Source organism: Miniopterus schreibersii (assembly GCF_964146895.1).
Source record: "Miniopterus schreibersii genome assembly, chromosome: 8".
NCBI classification, from domain to species: Eukaryota; Metazoa; Chordata; class Mammalia; order Chiroptera; family Miniopteridae; genus Miniopterus; species Miniopterus schreibersii.
This window is the reverse complement of record NC_138109.1, coordinates 36,833,224-36,855,621: the sequence shown is the minus strand read 5'-3', so window position 1 is coordinate 36,855,621 and position 22,398 is coordinate 36,833,224. Positions and strand designations below refer to the sequence as shown.

The window sequence follows — 22,398 nt, the reverse complement described above, 5'->3', positions numbered from 1 at the left end:
AGTCATGCAACAGAGCTGAGTCAGCCCCGTTGTTGCAGGTGCTGCTTCACACAGATGCGAACAACAACAAGACCAGCAAATCCTACTAGTGGACCAGCAGCTAACAAGCCCAGATCACCAGAATCTCCCAGCCATCTGAGAGATGTGTGAACAAAAACACGCCTTACCATACGTCACTAAGATGTCGTGTTTGTTTGTTACCTAGCATTTTTGTGGTAACAGATAACTGATACATTCCCTTCCTTCTGCCAACACTTACTAGTCACTCTATAGCAGGCCATCTCCCTCTGTTGGGTGCTGCGGGCACAGAAATGAATCAGAGTTCTCGTCTTCAAGAAGCTGCCCATCTAGAGGGAGCTCCACAAGTAAATGGACAAACACAATACACTGTGATCCACGGGGTGGTAGAGACAGAGAATGTGGAGGGGCAAAGGGAGTGAGGAAGAAAATGGTCTAGACCTGGCTTCTTAGAGAATAGGATATGAGCTTAGACTTACAGGTTTTCGCCAGGTGAGGTGGAACAGGCACTCCAGGTCAAGAAAACAGCTGGAGCAAAGCTAGGTAGGTGAGGTGCACCAAGTATTCAAGATGCCACAATGTTTTTTTTTGTAGCAGACCATGGAAGTCCTTTTAGGTGTTAGGGAAATGTATCAAGAGATAAGCCAGAACAGCCAAGGAGGGACGGTGTGTTCCCTCTTCTGGAATGACATGTGCTTCTCACCCACCCAACAAGGATGGACGCTGAAGTCCTATTTATGGTGGTGGAAAGGTGTAGTTCAAGGGTGGGAATAAAGGAGAGTTAGGCACACCAGGTCTACTTTTGCATGTCTTGAGGCTGGCAGAGAATCTAGTCATTCATTTATTCTATAAATACTTATTCAGCCTTCCTTATATGCTTGGTCATATGCCAGGTCCTGGGGATCCTAAATATGCACAGTTTCTGCCCTTATGAAATTGATAGCCCAGCATTTTAGCACGGGGACAAACTTTCTTTAAATGACCCCAATTATTCCGGTTCCCTTTTCACTAAACGGAGTCATCAAGTCAGAAGGATTTCCAACTCCCAAGCAGCAAGGAGGTAAGGGGAGACAAGGGAACAACACTGTTAACTCTAAATGTTGTCAAGTCAAAAGAATTTATGAAAAGGGACATTTAACACCTAACATAGAAAAGATAATCTCAGGGGGAAAAGACAGGCTTCTACAAGACAAGATAGTTCCGCTTACATTGACATATCATTCTTTTCCTGATGGTTCAACAGATGTTTCCCGAATTCCTGTCATGACCCAAGTCTGTATCAGGCACTGGGGATAAAAGGTAAACATAAGAGCAGGTCCCTGCCCTCCTGGAGCCCACAGTCCTGAGAGGGAGGCAGACTAGGTGACCAACCATTCAGGTTTGGCCAGGATTCCAATAGGTTTAGCACTGAAAGTCCTGTGCCCTGGAAACCCCTTCAGTCCCGGGCACACTGGGACATTTCATTGGTTGCCCTGAGACAGACATTAATCAAATCATCACACGAATGTGCAATTACAAACTGCAATAAGGAGATGAAGGAAAATCAAAAGCTACTATAAGAGCCTGTACGTGAGGTGTGTAATCTAGTCTGGGGGTCAGGGAAGGCTTTTACAAGAAGACGATGTTTGAATTAAGATGTAAAACATACACAGAAATTATTCCGGTGGGAGTGAAGGTATGTGTGTGTCTGTGTATGAGTGTGTGTGATATGAAGTGTTCCAGGCAGAGGGAACACTCCCTTAATGGTCTTCGTTTTTACCACTTTGCCTTTGCCAGTGAAAATTTCATCATATACCCACATTAGAAACTACTCCCTGAACTGCTTTGGGGTATATAAGAGTTGCTTTGGGGTGAATGAGACAGTCACTCCATTTAGGACCTAGGGTTTGAAACAACAGGTGGATGGACACCCACCAAAATCAAATTTTCTCTTTTTATGCCCCGCACCCCCTCCCTTCCAGAACTCTTAGCCCCATTTGATAGATTAGTCTCAGAGAGGCTGAATAAGTTGTCCATGGCCGCACAGTTAGTTATTGGCCGAAGTGGGATTTGAACCCAGGCAGTCGTTGCCCTCAAACCCTATATTTTTTTATAATTGTATAAACAGATTGCTTAGAAAGGGCATGCACTGCCCCCTCCTCCCCTAATCTCACAATTTAACCATTTTCCCGTCCGCTGCAGCAGAACTTCAGTAGAAGGTTGTGGGTCTGCTGCTTGGAAACGTCAGTGGGAGGCTCTGCCCAGCTCTGCCCAGGGAGAAAGTTCTGAGTCGACTCCTGTTTGTGCTCAGACATCTGGAATGGCGCATGCTTCTCGTCAGACATCCCGAGCAAAGCAAGGGAACAAAGACACAGCGATATGTTCCCCAGAGCACTTCCGAACACTCCCCAACCCTGTGCTCTCAGAAGCACCAGCAATAGTTTGTTTTGAGGGAGAGAGAAAGAGAAAGCACATTTGTATATTTATGAGGGCTCTAATCCTTTGCAATAAACCTAAATATTTGAAAATATTTTTGTGAATGCTATTTCCATGCGGATGGCTGTCTTGGCCTGGAGATTGCTCTCTTACCTGAAAGGAGAAGGTTCATTTTGCTCAGCTGACAACAGGTGCCCATGTAGGATACTGACTTCCCTGTAACAATGGTGCTGCTGGCAACAACAGCAGCTAAGAGTGACTGGGTACTTACTAAAGGCCTTATTATAAGCATGTAACAGGACTTGTGTCACTTAATTCTCATAAATATCCTAAGGGACGATTCTATCATCATTCCTATTATACAAATGCATAAACTGAGGCAGAGAGTTAAATAACATGCCCAAGATTATAAAAATACAAAGCAGACAGGCATCACACTCTACAGGGTCTAGATGTGGCTCTGTCAAAATATGGTCATTTTGTCCAGCCAGTGTGGTTCAGTGGTTGAGCATCGACCTAGGATATAGGCGATCAGGGTTCGATGCCCGGTCAGGGCACATGCCCGGGTTGCAGGCTCGATCCCCAGTCGGGGGCATGCAGGAGGCAGCCGATCAGTGACTTTCTCATCATTGATGTTTCTCTCTCTCTCTCTCTCTCTCCCTTCCTCTCTCTGAAATCAATAAAGACATATTTAAAACAATACATGGTCATGGTTTTAGGCGGCTACCACCTGAATCCTTCATTTGCCTTTCAAGGACAGAAAGCAAGAGCCATTAGAACCAACACAGACTCACCCAAACCGGACAACCCAGCCTTGAACACAAGTAGGTTAGGAATCTTCATTTCCAAAAGGCTTTTGATAATACAGTTATCAAAAATTGACAGATACACTTGTGAAGAGCCAAGGGGAGATCATGGCCGAGTCAAAGTCCTACCTTGATTCTGCTCGAAATTGCCAGTTCTACCCAGGGGATCGTACAGGCAATCTTTCTGGGCCTCGGGTTCCTCAGTTCCAAAATGGGCAGAATGATATGAATATGGGAGGACCTTTGTAAAGACTAAATAAGCTACCACATATAAAGAACGTATCTTTTGTGTTAATACTAAGTAAACAGTTCTCCTTGAAATGTGGCTTGTGAGATGGAACAGCCGAGTGACTGGGCTGCATGACCACATCTGACAGTATTTGCAACCATGCCAGGGGGTCTCTAGAGTCATCCTTGGTCTTTGGAGTCAATATTCTTAATAATGAGGCAGAAGTGGATATAGAAGCAAAGCTTCTCATATTTGCAGATGGTTTAAGCCGGGAGGATTGTTCATTATGGGCATGTTCGAATCAAGACTCAAAGTTGCTTCAAAGAGCGAGAACATTAAGCAAAACGCAACAAGAAAATAGTTAATATTTATAGCAAAAATTTGCGCTTCACAGGTAGTGGCAATATTCTCTTTCATAGTCTTCTTTTTCGCAGGTGTTGGCACATGGCATTCAGTTTAGTATTGTTTCATTATACGCAGACATTTGACATATGCTTGAATTATGTGTGATACAAATAAAGTTACTGAAACACACAATGAAACAAAACATTTGGCTGCACACTGTATGCCCAGGCACTGAGATCACAACAAAGCTATAAAAGTAGTAAGGCAAAATATTAATAATAATAATGATAATAATAATAATGTGGCAGGCGTGGCCCTTTTCCTCAAGGAGCTCCGGGTCTGACCGGCAGACATAAAAATCATGACAGTCTATGCTGAGTGTGAAGTAAGGCAGGAGAGGGGTGTGGCAGGAGCCCAAACTGCCGGGGAAAAGCCTGAGCGCTTCCCAGGGGGGCCACGGGGAGCTGGGCCTTGAAGGAGGAGTGTTTCCTTGGGCAGAGAGGGAGGGGGTCCAGGCAGAAAGGGCTGTGTGGGCCAGGCTCAGAGTCAGGGAGAGGAAAAGCATTTTGATTTTCATGAGGGCTTAGCTTAAAGTCCTGCACTTTAAATAAAAAAGCATATGGTTTGAAAGATGGGTATATTTTTGCATCAACATACCCCACCGCTTGTCAAAAAATCAAATTTTGAACAGCTGTGGCTGGGAAAAAGCCTCTGTGAAACCACTCTCTAAGTCAGTCAATAATCATAGAGAAGTAAGAATACTAGGAAATAATAAAATAAAATTGCTAAAGTTAATGTGGGCTTATTATTGTGCCCAAGAAGGTTCTCTGGGCTCTTTAGAGGCACTATCACATTTACTCCTCATGACAGCCCAGTGAGATGGGTCCTATTACTATACTTGCACCACAAGTGAGGAAATCTAAGCTGAAGGAGGTCAGATAACTAGTAAATAGTAGAGAAAGAATATCAGGACCCAAGATATGAACTACCAACTTACTGCCCTCTCTAGGCCTTCTCTCCTCATCTATAAAGTAAATAAAATTAGACTAGAGATGCTTAATATCTCTTTTGTCTTGGAAATCCTCTAAGGTTCCCTGAAGTTGAGTCCTTCTACCCCAGCTGGTCTTCAGAACTCTCCGGCAAGTTATTTCAGCACAGGCTCTGTCCCCGTGTGGCCTGGGGCTCACGGGGTTGCACTGGGCAGTCTCTTGGAGTTTCTCTAAATACCCACTTTCCTCTACTCCCCTCTGACCTGTGACCAAGATTACTGCAGCGTTTCCTGACTGTGACCTTCATGGTTGTATTTAATGGTTACTCTCTATAATATCTTACATTAGCTGCATAAATATTCCGCAAATATTTCCTGGATACACTGAATTCAAACTACTGTTTTAAACATGAAAAGATGTAGAAAGATGGGCCTCCGAGCCACGTAAGGGACATAATGCTTGTCCTAAAGTTTACAGCCTAGTAGGAGCTCGAGTGCAGGACTGGGCTGGGGAGTAAATCAGGCATTGAGTGACTTGCGACTGCACATTTGCACCCAGGCTTACAATGACCCCGAGAATGTGTGGGGTTGAACCTCTGCGGCCCACTTCCAGCTGCAGGGACAGATGTGGGGAGGGAGGGTCAGCAAACTGCCCAGGATCTCCACGACCAGACATGGTAGAGCACGGATTAGAAGCCTCTCTCCACGTGTTCCTGCCTCTTTTCATGTCTGCATCCAAGCTGGCTCCATTCGAGGAGGATGCCACTGGCGGAGTTTCACCCAAGGCTGTGTTACTGTCAGCGACTTTCCCTGCGGTGATAAAACCCAGGCGCCTGCTCACACCTCTCTGGGGAGAGAAGACTGGGCTCAGAGCAGGGAGCAACTCCAGCACCACCAACTACGGCCCCCCCTCCCCATCACCCGGAGGATGGCCTAAGCCTCTGGCGGGGAGGGAGGCAGGCTCCAGGCGCCAGTGGTCCTGGGAGGGAGCAGGAGGTTTTGTTTTGATGCCTCCAGCCAGGTTGGGAATTTTAGAGGGTAGCCGCAAGCATGTGTGGGACCGAGTATTTCCGTGGTGGCTCATCTCTCCTTCCAAATGTACTGTGCTATCATCTTACTAGAAGAAAACCATTTACACACATTCCAGCCAACTCCCAGCTCACTGCACAGTACAAAAAGTGAGCATGGAGAATTCCGCTTATGAATGGGCTCTAAGCACTCACCTCCACGTCCGCACTTCTCAGATTCAACTAATGAGTCACTTGCCTCTCCTGCGAACCAGTGAGGAAATGTGTCTTCTTATCTTAAAGGGAGTGGACATGGCTTAGTCCATGAACACAGATAGACCTTGGAGTCAGACAAATCTGGGTTTCAATTCTGATTAGGTCGTTTATGAGCCTTTGAGACTCTGAGACTCAGTTTCTTCATCTATAAATGAGGATCATCTTATCTACCACAGAGTTTTGTATGAGTCCTAAGTAGTAGAATGTATATAAAGATCCTAGGACATAAACACTCTCAAGAAATGTGAAACAACAGATGGTTTCATTCTATTCCTTTTTGGGACAGTGGAAAGATCTGGAGCCCAAAGTTTGGGTTCAGTCGTCTCTACCCCTTATTAGCTCTATCTCTTTGATAGGCCTTCCTCCTGTTCCCTCCTGGATTCTCTCCTGTGTTTACCTCGCTCGCCACATCTCTTGAGGGCAGCCCATCCACTCCCATGTGTGGAATAGCAATTTGTAGGCTGCCGAGTCCCAAATTTTTATCCCAAACTCAGGTCTCGCTCTCGATTTCCATGTTGGACATTTCACCTGAATGTTTAATCAACATGTCTAAAATAGAACTCACCATCCTTCCTTACTGGGCTACTCTCGTTTTGGGGTTCCTGTCTCAATGAATGGTACCCTATTTACCCATCCACCAGGGTACCATTCTTTGTTTTTCCATCTCTCTCCTCTGCCCACCATAGGTCACATGTCCTGTCACCTCTAGTTTTCAAATATGACCTGTTCTGCTTCTCCCCATTGCCACTGTATTAATCCGGCCCTTTATCACCCCTTGCTCAGATTATTGCAACAGTGATTAAGTTGGCATCCCTGACTCAAATCTTGTCCTCCGCCCTGCACCCCCACAGGTATAGCTCAGAAACTTAACTTCCAGACCTCCAGCACAGTGATCTTTCTAATACGCCAACCTAATGACATAATTTCCCCCACTTACATCTTTTAGACCTTCCTATGACATATGAGACCGTTCTGATCTGGCTTTTAATCTACTTGTCTGGCCTAATCACACATTATCATTTCCCCATCCTTGGTCCCAATCAGTTTTCAATGCAACAAGCCCTTCACAGCCTAGAAATCTCCTGAGTGGGCCATTTTCTTTCCCATCTTGGCATCTTCGTAAATTCTCCTCTCTGTCTAAAATGCCTTCCCTCTCACCTTCCCCTGACTAACCCTCACCTGTCCTTTAGCTCAAAGCCTCCTGCTCTGAGCAGCTTTCTCTAAACCCCGAGTTCTACCCCAAGCTGGGTGAGGTGCCCCTCCCTGCATCCTTCCCGAACCCTCTGTACTTCCAAACTGTAGGCTGTCATAACATGTCATGTGTGAAAGTGTACACACCTATATTTATAAATACATATGTGACATGTACTTAACATGTAATATGTATGTAACATCCTTTGTAAACGGAATCACCACACAAATGCAGGGCATGGCTAAATGAGGATTAACATAGCAATGTCCCTAACGATAAGAGCAGTACTAGAATCTAACACATGGCCAGTCACCTGTAAGTGGTGAGTGGTAATACAGCTCGGGCTTGTCAAATTTTCCTCGCCTCTGTTTGGAGGTTTCAGAAAGGTCAAGAGTCCTCCAGTTAAGAGTCTGTCCTTCCTAGAAACCCAATCCCTTTATTTCAGCCAGAACAAAACATGAACACATAAAACCTGTTCACAGAGAACTCCTGGGGCATGGCAGGTTGAGCAATGTCCTCAATTATTTTCAGTTTTTTGGATTCCTTAAACCCTGAATTCTTCATTCTGAAACCCATATGTGATCACAGTAGAAATGGAATCCATATGTTTCTCATTCACTTACACTTAATGCACCCAAAGTTGCTTTGCAAGAGACTGAATAGCCAAGAAAACTTCGAGGCCTTCCTAAAGTTTTCCCACATTTTCCTTCCCCTGCGGACAAGGAGCCTCACTTGGCCCTCTCTGTGCATGTGCCTGACTGGCTCCAGTGGGCTCAGACTGGCTTTCGGTTTTGGAAGTTCCAAGAGCTATATGACTCCAAAGGTATAAAATCTTATCTCACATTATTTTTCACAGCCCAAACAATGCGCGGTAGGTAAACAATGACTGGTCCCCTCTGTGGACTCTCTACGGGGGAGGGCCAGGCGGGTGGGTAGGGAGGGAGCCGCGAGGATGAAGGGTGCTGTCTCTGCAGGATGCGTCCGGGTGCATTCTCAGCTCTGTCGCTCCGATGTCACAAAGTGAGTTGGACCCTCAGAGTCAGAACCGTATCTTGCCCAGGCGGGAGTGGCTCAGAGGTTGAGCGTCGACCTAGGATCCAGGAGATCAGGGTTCGATTCCCGGTCAGGGCACATGCCTGGGTTGCGGGCTGCAGCCGATCAATGACTCTCTCATCATTGATGTTTCTATCTCTCTCTCTCCCTCTCCTTTCCTCTCTCTGAAATCAATAAAGATATATTAAAAAAAAAAAAAAAAAAAGAAAAGACATCATCTTAAAAAAAAAAAAGAACCGTATCTTCTCTTTCTGTTACACCGCCCACGGTGAGCACAGTACCAGTTTTTAAGTGGATCTCAAACCCGGCCGGGCCAATGCTCTGTTTTGATTGTGCACTAGCTGCTGGGAAAAGCAGCTCCCTCCCCCTTACAGACTTCAGGGCTCAGTGAAACAGAGGCCTGGGGGCAGTCTCAGCCCGGGCTGATGGCAGGTGCAGACAAGGATGACCTGGCCCTTTCCTTTGCAACAGGCGCGTGGCACCCTGTTGCACAGTGCCTCCGCCAGACTCCTGACTTCTCCTGCTAAATTACGAGACTCTTTCTCCTACTGCCCTGTTGTTCCCGTTTCCCCTGCTGCGGCCTTTTGCTTTGATACCAGTGTCTGGCCTCAGGAATCGTCTCATAAATATCAGACTTGACTTAGAATTTCTGGTTTGACTTTCCAAGTTCTGTCTTAACTTGATGTGTGACCTTGTCCTTGGTGTGTTTACCTGAAAAGTAAGGCAAACAGGCCGTCTTTCACAGGCCTGCGCGGATGAAGTGTGGCACAGTCTGTTACAGGCCTCGGTACAGTGCCTGGTACAGTCGGTGACCCAGAAATGCACAGCCTGTGTTGATATCATCACCTCCACACAGGCCAAGGCATACTTCTTCTTTACGGATTGGAGTACACGTGGGCATTGAATTTTAAAAACCAAGCTCTGACACTATCTTGACTAGAACTCTAAGGTGGGGTACAGAGGTTGCACTGGCTCCGGGGAAGACAGACAGCAAGACAAGAATCAGCGCCATCACCCAGATGGATTAACTTCTCATTGCAAGATCTGTCACCGGAAATAGGACAACTGCGGGTTCCCCCTGATAAAGCATATTGTGTAAAGGCAAAGAGAGCCTCGGCTGAGGTATATCAGGCCATCTTCTCATGAAAGTCAGAATTCCCATGTCTATGCATCAATCATTGCCTTCTGGAAGTGCTCCCCAAACAGAACCCACTCCGGCTTCCCAGGGTTAGCGCGGGGGAGTTTGGGACATGTCCTTGCAAGTCCAGACCTGATGAATCCTCGTGGGCAGAATTCTATCCATCTTTGGCCTCATCGAAGATGACAAGGCTAAATGGGCCGGGAGGAGAGAATTAAAACTATCCACAGACACTTGGGTAGCTCCCCTACTGAGTGACTGAGAAAGTGTTATACACTTAGATGTGTTTATTGAATGTCAGATGAGGTGCTCAGGGTGAAGGAGTTTATCCCTTACGTCCCCTCTGTAACGAAGGAGACTGACGAGAGCATTAAAATGTAGTGACAGTTGAATGGGAAGAGGTCAGGAGAGAGGAGAGATGGAGAAAGAGAATGGGAAACCCAACATTCCCTGGCTACCTGCTGTGTTACCAGGGACAGCACATAAATGCTCACGCACCAGCATCCAAGCAGACAATGGGTCACGGCCCTCCTTCCCTCCGACCGGCCATTCCTGAACCAGGTGTCCAGCACTGCAGTCCTCTGTCATCTCCACATCGGACACTCGCACACACAGTCTCCTTCCTAAGATGCTGGGCAACCTGTGTTACATCCAGTTTTGACGGACAAGGGGACCCAGCTTTAGAGAAGTTAACTCAAGTTCTCAGGCTTATAATCAGGGCAAAGCCAAGGTTGAAACTCAAACCTGACTCAAGAGTCCATACCATTCCCAAGACACTTTTTAACACTGTCCTGGAGCCAGCCCAGCTCCCCCTGTGCCCTGAATGGAATATGTCTTTTGCAATTTTCTAATATCAGACAGAGAGAGAGAGAGAGAGAGATTCCGGTGGTATCTTCTCCTTCTTTTCCACATTAAATAGTAGTTCTTTGAGAATGTTGAGTCTCGTGTTATAGAAAAAAAAGGAACTACTTAAAATTTGTTTTCCTATTTAAATGAATTCCCGTAAAAGAGAAATGGCTTGTAACAGAGGCAAGATGCTAAGGAGAAAAGGGGCTCGGAAAGAAAGCTGATCTGGGAGGCTTGCCCTCTGCCTGTACTCCCATAAAAGACCACGCTAATACTTCAGATATGTAAACACTGCAGAACAATCAGAAACAAATGAAACGATGGCTTCAGACTAACAGTGTTCAGCTGTGGGCAATGGCCAGGAGGCAGCTTTTGTTATGAATAGATCATCTGCGAGTGGAGCGGGCCTGATTTTAACCTCTGGCTTAGGCCCTCCAGCTTATGAGAATGTATCCGGGACCATCTGGATTTCCTTAGAAAAAGGAATGGGGGTGGTGGTGGGGGGAGCAGCGATCTGTAAAATAAATGACATGATGTAGGACAGGGTTACAGTTCTGTGAGAGTGGTTTAACTAGAGTTTCTGTGTTATTAATCAGCAATGTATTTAGCTCGCAATGTAACAAGTGACAATGATAATGGCTTCTAGTAATTTTTTTAAGGCGTTACAAAAGCACGCAGTGAAAAAAGCAAGGGAAGGCAGCTAACCCTTGCCAAGCACCTACTATGTGCTGATTGGGTTATGCACATTCTTACGTTTAATCTTCATGATACCACTGCCATTTGCTTCAGTTTACAGAAAAAGAAACTGAGGCTCAGAAACGTTCAAAGCCATGTTTATGGTCACACAGGTGCCACGTGGTAGAAGGGGGATTTGATTTGGGTCTGTGGGACTCCAAAGTCTCTTCCTACTATACCTGGGCTGCCCCTTAGATACTTGGGAACCTCGAAAGCCAAATGAATGCAAGGAGGCCAAGGGAACCAGCCCCACCAAGATGTTTACCTTTTGCTGTGGGTTTACAGAGAGGTGCCCCTGGGTGCCTGCGAGGGTAAGGGCACAGCCTAAAGGTGCTCTTAATGAGAGGACCCAACCTGGCTTTTGGAGGTTGGTGTCTTCTCTGGGGTCCTGCCTCCCCCTCTCTCCACTCATCACACAGCAATCAGAGACAAGAACAAATAAAACTGACCACCGGGGCCAGCCAGCCTGCCTGCCAGGATGTGTGAATTCTGGCAGAACTCTCGGTGTGGTGATACCCTCCCCCTGTGTGTGATGTGGGCTTACTCGCCCTTGGCCCAGCAATTTGAGAATTTGGCTCTCACCTGAGGGACAGATGTCAGACTTAGGAGTAAGAGCTATTTTTCCACTTCCCTGGACCTGCTCCCGTAGGGGGGTGACTGAATACTCAGCCATGGTGAGAGGAAATACCCCTTCACTCCTGTGCCTGGGGATACAAAGATGGGTGCACTGGTTAGTGAGCCTGGGGGCTGGTGGTGCTGCTCCCTGGAAGTGGACTGGTGCCACGAAGAGAGGAGTTTGGGTTCAGCTAAGCCAGAATGATGGCTCCATGCAGCAAGATATGAGACCCTGGGGAATCTTGGTTTCCCCCCAGTTGAAAGACAGACAAGAGCATTCACCTTCCAGGGTGTTGGGGAAGACGAGAGGCAATATAGAAAAAGCCCTGACATAGTGCCTGCCCACAGCAATCCACGAGAGAGATGATTATTTAACTTTCTGGACTCTTATTTTTTTAAGCCAGGAAATGTTTAACCTACACTTTTCTAAATTGTGAGTACAGACAGATATGGTTAATCCTGGTAAGATGCAAGTAACATAGGTGCTGGTAGAGGGTGGAGAAGGCTGGAGATACAGTAGGTTTTAGGTGGAAAAAAATCTGGGTCTCATTTTTCATGCCAGACCAAGAGGATTGCTTAGATCTCAAACAGTGTTCCTAGTGGGTGGATGGTAAAAAAAAAAAAAAGATACGTTTATACTTGAGGCATTTCTGTTAATTGAAGCCCTGTACTCCTTTCGTAAGACTTTACATAATAACTGCCTTCTAGGGCTACGGGCTATTACTGTGAGCATGCATGCAAGCACCTTGTGGTTTCTGACATGGAGGAGGAACCTAACATAGGGAAGGAGAGGAGGCCCCAGGAAGCACCTGGGCTTACTGAGAATCAAGCTTCTCCAGAACAGACACACTTTACACATCCCCTCAGCACACATTTAATTGAGCACCTACTACATGTCAGGCCCTGGGGAAACAGAGATGAAAAAGATACTGTCCTTGTACTAGTTTTTAATGTGGTTAGAATGTCTAACGGTTAATCCAAGAATGGCAAGATACTCTGATGAGCACCTCAATAAAGGGATAAGTTCTTAGAATGAAATGGCTTGAAGAAGGTGTTATGGTTTGGCTAGAATGCAGAATATACAGTAATAATAACAAAAATCACACAAATGTTGAATTGGCATATGCTATGAGCAAAAGACTGTTGGTGACTTCACTTGCACTATTTCATGTAATAATTATTACAGGCCTATAACATAGGTAGCTTTATCCCCATTTTACAGATGAGAGAACTGAGGTTTAGAAGGGTTACACAACTTGCTCAAGGTCAGGCAGCTATGAAGCAGGAGATGCAAAAATAAAACATCAAACCTATGAGTGGAAGGGCAGGCAGTGGTCAGATCATAAAGGTCCCTTCAGGACATGCTAAGGAGCGGGAATTCTTTTCTTGAAGGCAATGGGGAAAATAACCCCCATTTATGTTCTGGTTGTTTTGTAGCCAGAAGTCCACAAACCCACTGCTGTCCCCTCTTAAACACATGCGGGATTACCGGAGGCTGCACTTGCACAGTGGTTCCTTCGGTTTGTTTTGGTTCACAACTGAGCACATAATGAATGATAATCGTCTGTTATGGTGCCTGAACGTTCTTGTGGTCACAAGCTACGTAAGTGTTCCACAAGGAGCTGGGCCTTCCTGGGCCTTCCCTTGCCTTCGGGGCCTCCAAACTCCAGATCAGCCTCATGGTGTGTAAATATGTGTGGTTTCTTCTACTTTGCTAAGTCAACAATTCCAGGCAGGAGAAAAGAGGCTTTGCCTGAAATACAGTTCTCCAGAAAGTCCTTCACTCACCTCATTCAATCCATTTATCCTTCCCCAAGTCGCTCCTTCTATCACCTTTTGCCCCTCCATGCTTCAAACGTTCCACACCCGCTACTCTGACCCTGGACTTGTAACCAGCTGACCAGTCCAGGTAGAAAAGCCAATGCATAAATGGTGATCCTTGGACATCTCAGAGGCAGGGGCAACTGTCAGCTTCTCCAGACCTGCTTCCACCCTGATTCAATTAACACCTGGCCCAAGACCCTCAGCTCCAACTCTCATTCATGACGTGCCTGGTCTTGAGGGTCTGGCATTAGAATTTAGTCTTAAATCCTCACTTGCCTTGACAAGTTGGCTTAGATGCACTCTACTAGCTCTCCTTGCTCTGAAAGTCTTGGTGAGGATAAGAGCCCAGAGTTGGACTCAAAGGAGGGTACCAGCCTGGCACCCATCACCCTACAGAGGATTTTAAAAATATATGTTTTTATTGATTTCAGAGAGAAGAAGGGAGAGAGAGAGAGAGAGAGAAACATCACTGATGAGTCATTGATCGGCTCCTCCTGCACAGCCCCTACAGGGGATGGCGCCTGCAACACAGGCATGTGCCCTGACTGAGAATCAAACCATGACCTTCTGGTTCATAGGTTGACGCTCAACCACTGAGCCACACCAGCCAGGCAAGAGGGGCTTTTGCATGTGGTCAAAGGCAAGGGTGCTCTTCAATTGAGGCCATGCTCCACATCAAGGATGTTCCCATTACACTTCCCCTCCTCCCACCAGTCTTAACGTCCCTAAGATGTCTTTATGTCATAGAGCAGCGATTTTCAACCTTTCTCATCTCACGGCACACAAACTAATTAGTAAAATTCTGCAGCACACCAAAAAGCATATATTATATTTTTGCTGCTCTGACCAAAAAAATTGGTATAATTTGGATTCATTCACACTGGATGGCTATTGTTGTGTTGGCAGGTGTCATTTTGTCATTTTACAATCTAGGGAAAAGAGGTCAGTGCCCTGACTAAATACTCAGGTATTGCATGTTTTAAAAATTCTAGTGGCACCCTGGTTGAAAGTTGCTGCTATAGGGTTTCCAGACAGCTGTCATGATGGGTAATCCAACCAATCCTTGAGATACCTCTGAAAAGTAGAAAAGACCATCCCTTTATTTTTAGATAAAGAGATGGAGGCTCTGAGAAGTCAAATGAATTACTCAAGTTCACCTAGATAGAAAGTGTCAATGTCAAAATTCAGACCATTCTTTTTATTTCTAAATCCTGTGAGTTTTCTGTTGGCATAATACTGAGATGTATAGGATTCAGAGAAGTCAGAAATGCCCTTCTATTCCCCCAAAGCTCTCATCCTACTGGCCTCCTATAGGATGATATATAAGAGAAAACCTTTTTCACTGAGTTTAAAGCTCTGATTCCAGTGAGAAGAGAGGTGGTACATAGGGACGCAGCCTGTAGTCAGTTATATCACAGCATAAAGGACCTGGAAGCATTTTTTCCTTAGTGGCCAAGGAGAACAGACCTACAAGACCATCAGCACTGGGGAAGGAGGCTCTGCTGCATGTCAGGCCAGACCTTTCCACAGAAGTCCTTGTGCAGCACCCACGCACTGCAGACACCAGGGCACAGTGGAGATTATGGAATGCTGGGCTCCTTTGGATCCCCAAGGCTCACAAATCCTTCAAGAACTCTCTTAAGATACCAAAAAAGGTGAGCATTCTACACCGCCACATCTCCAATGCATGTCCCATTTCTCACCGGGATCCTGGTGAGTGACTGTCTCATCCAGAATTCACCGCAAGCCAAGTTTGTGCCAGGGACTGTACTAGGCACTAGCGATAGAGAAATGAATGGACCACAATACCTGCCCTGGAGGAATTTATAGCCAAGTGAGCCAGAAAGCTATAAACCCAGGTAACTAACAACAAAACATGCAGGAATACGCACTGGGTGACAGAAGTATGTGTCATGCGAGAGCATAGGTACTCCACCTAAGGTAGTCTGAACGCTTCTAGGAAGAGATGACGCCTGAGCTAAGATTGGAAGGCTAAGTGGGAGACAGGAGGAGCGGAGGGAAGGGCACTGCCGGCAGAGGGAGAGGAAGCTATAACATGCTCTACAGCGGGGCTGGAGGAGAGCCTGTGAAGGAGAGCAGCGCCACATGGGATTAAAACATTAAGCACAGGCCATGCCCTGCAGAGGATAATCAGACTTGCTAAGCGTTTAAAAATAATCACTGTAGGAGCAATGGGAAGGAGAAGAATAACATGATTCGAACTGGAAGGAGAGATGCTGGCCAAGACCTTTCCCTCTCTAGGACTAGGTTTTGCCATGTGTAAATGAGAGTACTGAATTCAATTACTGTTAAAAGTCCCTTCTGGGATAATCCCTGTAAGAGAATGTGGGAGTAAAGCATGCAGTTAGGTATGATATAGGCAGAAACGTAACAGTGAGTGCAAAGGCCCTGTGGCAGGGTGTGATTTCTATCCTATAGAAATAGCAAATAATTACTGCAGCTTTTGGGCAGAGTCCCAACTCAGGAAAAAGTAATCAATTTCTAGACCCTGGATATTATAATATTGGGTGTTACTTAACTAATATTAAATGAAATCCCTTTTGAAATGGGAAGTACATATAGGATTAGAACAACCATAAAGTATTGAAAATTAACAAGACATTCTTTTACCTAACTGCCGACTTTCTGATAACCAAGTTCCCTCAGTTATTCACCAAATAAATCAGTATATATCCTTACTCGGGCTTTCAACTCTGTCTTTTTGTATGTGAATTTTAAGCCTGCCACTATACCCAACACTTCTCCAATATAACACTGGAATTCTGAACCCTCTGGTCACATACTAAGACAATCCTTTATGATTACTTTTGTCTTAATTCAGAATAATCACTTTCAATACTCATGGACAAGATATATAAATTGAAAGACAGTGGCATGAGATGAATGGCCAACTTTAAGGAGAAAATGAAATAAGCAATTATTCCATTAAGGAGAGTATTCTTTTTTGGTCCTGATTAAATCATCCTTAACCACCTGGCTTCAGTTCAAATAAATGTGAATCTTTAGGGGCAAAGTCTAATAGCCACTGGCAGAATGTTCTGTGATTGACTCATTCATTTGTTCTTTCATATGTCAAATGACCAGCTGACTGCAAGAGGTGCTCAGAGGATATAAGAATAACTCTGCCATGACCTCAATTCTTTTTATTGGGAGTATGTAAAGTAGCTAGATTTTTGGTTCACTTTAAACAATAATTTGCTTTCATTCATTAAACAAATACTTACTAGGTATCTTCTATTCATTCATTCATTCATTCATTCATTCATTCATTCATTCATTCATATTGAATGCCTAAGTCCCCAGCACTGTGCCAGACACCAGGGATATAGTGGTCACTGCCCTCATGAAGTTCCAGCGACAGAGCTCTGTGGATATGGAATGGGACTGTCAAATAAAATAATCCTTAATGGTCATTCAAACACAGGCTATTGAGCATCTGCCTTGTATAATATAGAAGCTCATTTTCTCAATTTCAAAAAGGATACATATATACATATATCAAAAATCTGCAGCAAATGACATGCTCACTAGAGAAATTTTGGACACATTCTCTCTAATATCGGGAACCAGGTGAGATTGCTTTTTATTATCTTAACTGTTCAACATAATATTGAAGGTCCTGGCAAACACAACTAGACAACAATTACCAACAAAAACAAAGGTATAAAGAAGTGGGGAAAGACAAAAATTTGAAGGTGATATGATCTTATAGATAATGCTCATAGTGTCCCCTCTGCTTGGACCACTCTTTTTTCTCACAAGAATATCACAGCCCAACATCACTGCCTTACAGAAGATCTTCCCTGACCATCAAACATTAGATCACCTAGTTCTATAGCTTAAAAACTACTGTAAAAGGTATCAAGTATGCAGAGAGTGTGCAGAACATGTACATTTTAAAACTTGATAAATAAGAGTGTTTACCAAGCTTAGTAAATACAGGATCAATTTTTAAAATTAAATCTATTTCTCTACTCCAGAAATAACCAAATAGGAAATATAAAACTAGAAGCAATTCATACAAACAATTAAAAGTCACTATACAGGAGTTTGATTCCTTTGCTTTTATCTGTGCTCCTTTGCTATATATGAATTAGAGTATAGAAATAAACTAATAAATTTTATTTTTATTGACTTTACAAAAGGTATTTACATGTCACTTCTTTTCACAAAAGGTGTGGTAGACTGAATAATGGCCCCCCAAAACATATCCTTTTCCAAATCCCTGCAACCTGTGACTGTTACCTTACTTGGAAAAAAAAGGGGGGGGGGGTGTTGAGATTTTGATGTGACTGAATTAGGGATCCTGAGATGGGAAGATAATCTTGGATCATCCTGGTAGGCTCAACATGCAATCGTAAGTGTCCTTATAAGAAAGATGCAGAAGGAGACTGACCACAGATGAAGAAAAGGCAGTGTGACTATGGAGGCCAAGATTGAAGTGATGTGGCCACAAGCCAAGGCAGGCTGGCAGCCATCGGAAGCTGGAAGAGGCAAGGAACAGATTCTCCCCTAGAACCTCCAGAGGGAGTAAGGCTCTGCTGACATTTGATCTCAGCTGAGTGAAACTGATTTTGGACTTCTGGTCTCAGAACCTTGATAAGATAAATGTGTACTGTTTTAAGCCATAAAGTTTGTGGTAATATGTTACAGCAGCCATAGGAAACTAATACAAAGGGTTTAAGGTATTTTATACACCCCGTCCCAACACATGTACCTAAACATAGTATCTCATTTGGAACATCACTGCTTTACAGAAGCCAACCACCCAAACTCTTACAGCATCACTTGGCTTTGTGCTCTCATATTGCTCCTCTGCTTCACAGCTCCGATATATCACACACACAGAAGAGTATACAAAACATACATGTGCATTTTAAGGACAGATAAGTACTCATGCATCCTACATGAGTGCATGCCAGCTCCCCAAAGTCCCTTTGGAAGGCTTCTTTTTTCCTCAACAACCAGCACCCCCAGCCATGTAATTAACCAGTGTCTTGATATTTATGGCAATTATTCCCTTGCTTGTCTTTCTAAATCTATTACCTATATATATGCATTCCTAAAATGTATTGTCTCTTTTGCCTCTTTTTGAATTTTATGTGAATAAAATAATTTTATATATTTTTAATATCCTGATATTTTCACTTAAAATTGTTTGATTAATCTATGTTGTTCTATGTTGCTGCACTTCCTTCATTTTATTTATTTTTAATCCTTACCCGAGGGCATGTTCTTTCACTGATTCTAGAGAGAAGAAGGGAAGGAGAGAGAGAAACATCTAAGTGAGAAAGAAACATAGACTGGCTGCCTCCCATGTGCACCCTGATCAGGGGTTGAACCTGCAACCTAGGTGTGTGCCCTGACTGGGAATCAAACCCACAACTTTCTGATGTACAGGACGACGCTCCAGCCAACTGAGCTACCCAGACAGGATGTGTACTTCCTTCATTTGAAGTATATACATCACTGTAGGACTATAACACAATTCAGTTATTCATTCTATTTTTTTAAAGAGTTTTTCCTGTTTTTAATTTTATTTTTAATTTTTAAAATATGTCTTTATTGATTTCTGAGAGAGGAAGAGAGAGAGATAGACTGAACCTCAATCACCTGGATCATAGGTCGATGCTCAACTGCTGAGCCACACTGGCCAGGCTAGTCATTCTATTATTGATTGAAATGTGGGTTGATTCAAATTTGGGGCTACTATTTAAAATGGATACAATAGTTGCTCCAGGTTTTTACCTAAAAATGGAACTGATGGAGTGTAGGGTACATGCATATTCAAAGGTATCAGAGAATGCTTTGCTGTTTCCCACAGTGATTGCGCCAGTTTACACTGCCCCCAGCAAGGTACGGACATAAAGCACTCATCAAGGTCTGTACTGACTGTATTCTGATTGTCTGCTTAGTCCCCACCTCCTCCACTAGGCTGTAAGTCAGGGCTGTGCCTACTTTGGCTCACCATTATCACTCCAGTGCCTGGCACATGGTAGCTGCTTGAAAATATTTGGCTGAAAAAAGAATGGGATAAGACATTCTTATCTCTAGATAAGAAAGTTGACGTATTTTGGATGTGAACACGGGTCTATCTGACTTCAAAACCCATGTCTTTTCCACCACACTGTAGTCTCCTTATCTCAAAACGGTGATGATCATTTGTATCCTACTTATTAGTTTCCAATGTACTGGCAGCAATCGAATGAGATTACAGATGTCAATCCAATAAACAAAGAGTACATATTAAGTGTCCACCAACGTTCCACTGGACGTGCACCTGGACCCAAAGGTCCACAGATGGGGCATCTGAAAGACGACCGTCAATGGCAAGTGCTCTGGGAATGTATGTGGATTACCATTACTTTGTAGAGGAAGAAGGGAGTTTCAGATATCACTGCAGGGAAAAACCAGGGGGACCAATTAATGCTTTCAAGTCAAATCTGCACCTGTGTCCCAAATTATTCACCAGCACAAACAAAAGAAGCTTCCTCCAAGCCCTGATCAGAACAAACATTTTAAAATGCTTTTACCCAGATGGCATCATCTTTCATCTGTGCCCAGGCTCAAGGAAGGGCCGGGCAGGGAGCTGGATTAAGCACTGCACTTGGGCTCGGCACTGTGGGTTCAAGAGTAAACTCTGGCTTCCTATTTACACTGAGAGATCTGAGGCCTCTGTGGTTTCCTGTTGCGTCCTGGTGTGTCTGTGCTTTGGTTTCTGGGTTTGTCTGCACAGAGCTGCAAATGGCATCTCTCACTGTGTCCCTTCATCTTGCTTTTCACGAGAAAATAAGCATTCTACAATCTCTAATTGTTGGCAAGGTCTACCAGGTACTCTATCCAAGTCCCAGTTTCTCAGCGTGTCTGTACCCAAGCCTGAAAGACAGACCTCCTTTGAAAGGATGGAGACAAGGGACCTCCTAGTGTGCCCCAGACCGGCAGGGCATATCGGAACTGTCCAGCTGGATTTACCTCATTTTACATGAATTCTACATTCACCTATTTCACTCCTACATTCATCGGTTGTAAATCTAGAGTTCCGTCTGTGTACATGGTGCTCTGAGAGGTACTAAGGAAACTGCGATGGAAAGATGTAATTGTTCCTCTAGAGGAGCTTAAGGCCGTTTTTTTCTGAAAGTCCCTAATTAGCATCATTTGGGCACCTGTTAAGATTACAGATTCATATATAGTCCTTCCTGGCAAGATGTACTGAATCAGACCCCGTGGGAGTAAGGCCTGAGGAATGACAATTTTAAGGGGTTCCCCAGGTACATTTTATGCACATTGACTGAGAACCGCAGTCTTGCATCTCAGTGGAGAGTTTACAGCCACAACAGGGACCAGTGACACAATCAGGAGCCCTTCCGGTGGCAAACCACACTTCCCCCAGCTGCAGGATCCTTCCATTTGAGTAAATAAAGATGAAAGGACTAAGGATGCAGCTGAAATGGCTCAGGGGTTTGCTCAGATATGTATGTGAGTCGTGGTCCCACCACTTCTGTGGCTTTGGACAAACCACTCAGTTTCTTCGAGCTTCATTTTGCAAAAGAAAACAACACCTGTGCTGACTGCCTCGCTTGGTTATTCTGAGTATCAAATTCCACAAGGCATTTTACAAACTCTAAAGTACCAAGAAAGAGTTAGTCATTTTACGATCACAAAAACTTTCATAAACAAGAAAATAAAGCCAATCCCTGAGGTTTCTCTTAAGCAATCAGAACTACTCCATGTCTCCTAACCATCCCCAGCTTTGCTTGTGGGGCCCACTTTCTCTTAAACATCAGAGCTCTGTATTATGTGGTTCCTTCCAGGTTCCAGCAGCTTTTTCCAAAAGCAGAGCTCAAAACTGAACCCGGTATTGGGTAGGATGAGATATTCTTCAGGGCTCATGCTCACATTTTCAGGAATGGATAGAAATATAGCAGCCCAGCCAGACCTGCTTTCCTGCCAGTGTAATCCCTGACCTCAGTTCTACCATCTCTTAGGTGAGAAATAAACTCTATCTGGCCACTTTAGGCTACTACCCTCCCATGATATTTAACTTTAGTTTAATCTTAATATATTATATTACCCTTTATTCTAATTTAAAATATGGCAACTACATCTTTCTCTTCCTTAATCTCGCATATTTGTTGTGAGGATAAGAAATACTACACACAGACTGCCTTGCACAGAAACTGGCATATGGTAAAGCATTTACTACCGTAGCTATCATTAAGTATTACATGTTCCTTGCTCATCCCTGAACTGTTGTCCCCAATGAATCCCTCTCCTTTACATACCATGCAGACACCTAAGTAGTATCCCTTTGGGTGAACTTGATTATAATCTATGTGTTGAGTACCTACTATTTGCCCTAGAGGGAAAGCATGAAGGAGACTTTGCTCGATGAGCTCAGGTTTGGGGGGGGGGGGACAGGGAAGGATCAGTCCTGCCCTAGAGCTGTACACAAACAGCTAGGAGGGTCCAAATCACTGAACATGGTGGAGGAAGGGAGGAGGAGGGCCTCACGGAGGTGACACCTGAACTGCAACTTTGAGGAAGACACGGATAAATGGTAGCAGAGTGGCCAAGAACACAGGATCTGGCATCTCTGTGCTTGGTTCAACCTCAGCTCCACCTTTCTTGCTCTGTGACCCCTCAATGCCTCAGTTTCCTCATCTGAGCACTAGGGATCATAACACAATGAGAACCACCCCAGAGCTTACTGGCAGTATCAAATAACATAGTAGATAGTCCATAAGAGTGAGTTATAATAATGATGATGATTCCGGTCATGATGATACTCACCAGGCAGAAGGGAAATGAGACCATTCCTGGCAGAGAAAACAAATTTTCAAGAAGAATAAATATAGGCCCATATTCTTCAACCCAAAGCATTTCAAATACT

At 44.4% G+C, this 22,398-nt stretch overlaps 1 protein-coding gene across 12 annotated transcripts in view; it reads right to left on the bottom strand.

Moving 5' to 3' along the window:
• The window catches only part of FGGY (FGGY carbohydrate kinase domain containing), a 354,457-nt gene that overhangs the window by 127,192 nt on the left and 204,867 nt on the right, over positions 1 to 22,398 (bottom strand). The gene's annotated exons all lie outside the window — the stretch shown is intronic.